Here is a 2,826-nt window from a genome sequence, read left to right as displayed (position 1 = left end):
ACTCAGTGGTACAGTAAATCGCCACAATTGCATCTACTGGGCCGCCGAAAATTCGAACGTCCATGTAGACAAAACTGTGAATTTGCCAGGAGTAAATGTGTGGTGTGGGTTGTCTTACCGGGACTTGATTGGGCCATTCTTCTTTGACAGCACAATTACCAGTGAGGTGTACCTTCAGAAGCTTCAGACATCCATTTTACCTGCCATCCGAGACTTGTATGGAGACAGAAGAGTTTACTTTCAACAAGATGGTGCCCCAGCCCACTACCAAAATCGTGTTTGTTAGGGCGTATCTCGACGAAAATCTACCAGGAAGATGGATAGGCCGTAGAGGTGCTGTGGAGTATCCACCACGTTCCCCAGACCTAACTCCTCGGGACTTTTACCTGTGGGGAACACTAAAGGACGTCGTTTATCGACAAAAGCCACGCACATTGGATGAACTTTGAGAATCCATCGTACATTCATGTGCAAATACCCAACTGAACACGTTGCAGTCAGTAGTTCGTGCTGCAGTTCGGCGGCATCGTTTGTGTGTGGATGTTAATGGTGACCATACAGTGATATCTTTAAGTTGGGCTTTAAGCTACACTTTCACCAAAAATGAGACAACTCCGTCAATTAGTTTGCAAGTTATGGACGTTTAAACAGTCGATACATTTTTTTGGACCCCTCTGTATTTGCGCACGGTGTACGGGAGACTAGTATCAACTTTGTTATGCCGATGAGACGATGACGTGTGCTAAGCGAAGGAATATGTACCGTTGTCAGGGAAGTCTGTCGCGCCAGATACTAACAAGATAAGAGTCGCCAAATACTAACAAGATAATTGTAGACCAGGCAGTGTTGAGTCATCCCAGTAGCGGACGAAGCATTAGTCATTTTGGTGAGGAAAGAAGTGTCATCTGCCTCCTTAGCGCAGGGGCTAGAGCACTGGTCTTGTAAACCAGGGGTCGTGAGTTCGATTCTCACAGGGGGCAAACATTTTAACTGGAACGAGGACATGGAACTCGCACTGTCGGTGCTCTGCATGTGAACGAAGATTTCGTGCAAGAATTTGTTTGTGCGCTGATTTAAGACTGGACTGTGTGTGATGTGACGGAAGCAACGTGTGCTCAGAACTTGGTAATGGTCGATGATTACATTACGGTAAATGAAATCGCATTATTGTACGTGTCAGCAATCATTATTACTAGTTAATTTAGTTTTCGTACTCGATCGCATTTCATTTGTTCTCCAATTATGCATCTGGAGACGAAACGCCATCCATCAGTATCTCTCATTGTGAATGGACAACATCCAGTAGCCAGCAGTCATCTCAGCTAGTGCATACCAACTGTACTGATTATCTTACATCTGGAAGACATCGTATAATTTTTCCCTGGAGTAATCATTTAGTTACGGCGATTGTTCAAATTACATAAACCACAGTACTGAACAGTTTAGTGTCCACAGTCATTACCTCACTCGTCTCTGCGGCACAGTCAGTACACATTTGTCGGCGATTTTCCGAGATTTCAGATATCTGTCCACTTTGTGCGCTACCTCAGACATCACTCTCAATCGGAAAAAACGGTCAGAAATATGAAATTTGAGAATATCACTGCTCAGTGTCAAACGACGTAGTTTCAATGAACAGTAAATTATTTATTTTTGTGTTTCGTGTACTCCGTTTAATACGTCACCGAATCTGGACAATGCTCGTAACTAAACGGTTATTCCACGGAACAATAATTATAGGACGCATTCGAGCTGGGTGCTACCCATCCAAAGTGAAGGATTCTGTTGATGACCTAAGAAGAAACGCGTAAAACAAGGGCGAAACTTTGGCGCATGTTATCGAGACTACAACACAAAAACTTAGAGTTTAAAAAAAGTCTGTGTTTCAGTATTGTAATGTGGCCGCTCTCATGATCGTAAAGACGAAAGGGTAATTACTGTGAATGGATTTATTCAGCTGTTCCAGTGGACAGATGGTATAATTAAGCCAGTATTCGCGATTTTCTTTTTAAAAAAATATTGGCTTTCGGACACATTTTTATATATTAAAAGCCACGCTGTGTACGTCAAATTTCCGATGCAGCTCGGTCAAACGCGTGGAACTCCTGTTGGCAAAACCCCTACGACTTTTAAAATAATGATCCACGAAATTTTCGGCAGTTTGAAGTGGATTCGATGTCTTGGAAAGGCGATCTTTTCAGCATCTCATTTCATACAAACCAGGACACGTAAAATGTTTTAGTTCCTGTCACCGCACACGGATTCTTGAGCACATGAAGCTGGTGAAAACTATTTTCAGATAACTTCGTTTGCTACGTAGATTATGCGGGAAACGTATAAAAAGTCTTAAGATACATCGACGTTGACAAATAGCAGTCACGCGGTCACCGTGAGCGTGTAGCAAGAAACTCAAGCCAGAAAAAGAGATGCTTAAAAATGCAAATGTATTTTAACTGAAATATTTTTGTCCTAATAGTTACACCACACCCATTGGACACAATTCTAAAAATTGGCAACATCGCTATCATGGCATTACGACGGCTTTACATGTCCATGCAACAAAGTACTCAGAACTGCCTAGGCGACGCTTCCCACCGTTGTAGGCGAATGAGAACGATGTAACAGAAAAATGGAGATATCAGTGCAATGAGACATTTTTGTATTTCTCTATATAATTTATAATTACGGACTGCGATAAAGTACAAAGTAATGGTCAGAATAAGCAAGGGAAATTTAAAAGCTGATATGCCAAACGAAAGTTTTCGTTTTCAATCTCATTTTTTGATTAAATCTTAATTTACACAATAAAATTTTATACAGTTAAGT

The 2,826-nt window shown here is 41.5% G+C and overlaps 1 non-coding gene across 1 annotated transcript; it reads left to right on the top strand.

The window, feature by feature from the left end:
- Positions 1–907: 907 nt before the first annotated feature.
- On the top strand, positions 908–980 carry Trnat-ugu. The gene has a single exon. It is a non-coding gene; the product is annotated as a tRNA-Thr (tRNA).
- Positions 981–2,826: the final 1,846 nt, after the last annotated feature.

Source organism: Schistocerca americana, chromosome 2 (genome assembly GCF_021461395.2).
Source record: "Schistocerca americana isolate TAMUIC-IGC-003095 chromosome 2, iqSchAmer2.1, whole genome shotgun sequence".
Lineage (NCBI taxonomy): Eukaryota > Metazoa > Arthropoda > Insecta > Orthoptera > Acrididae > Schistocerca > Schistocerca americana.
The sequence above is the reverse complement of the archived record's forward strand: the minus strand, read 5'-3'. Positions and strand labels throughout refer to the sequence as shown.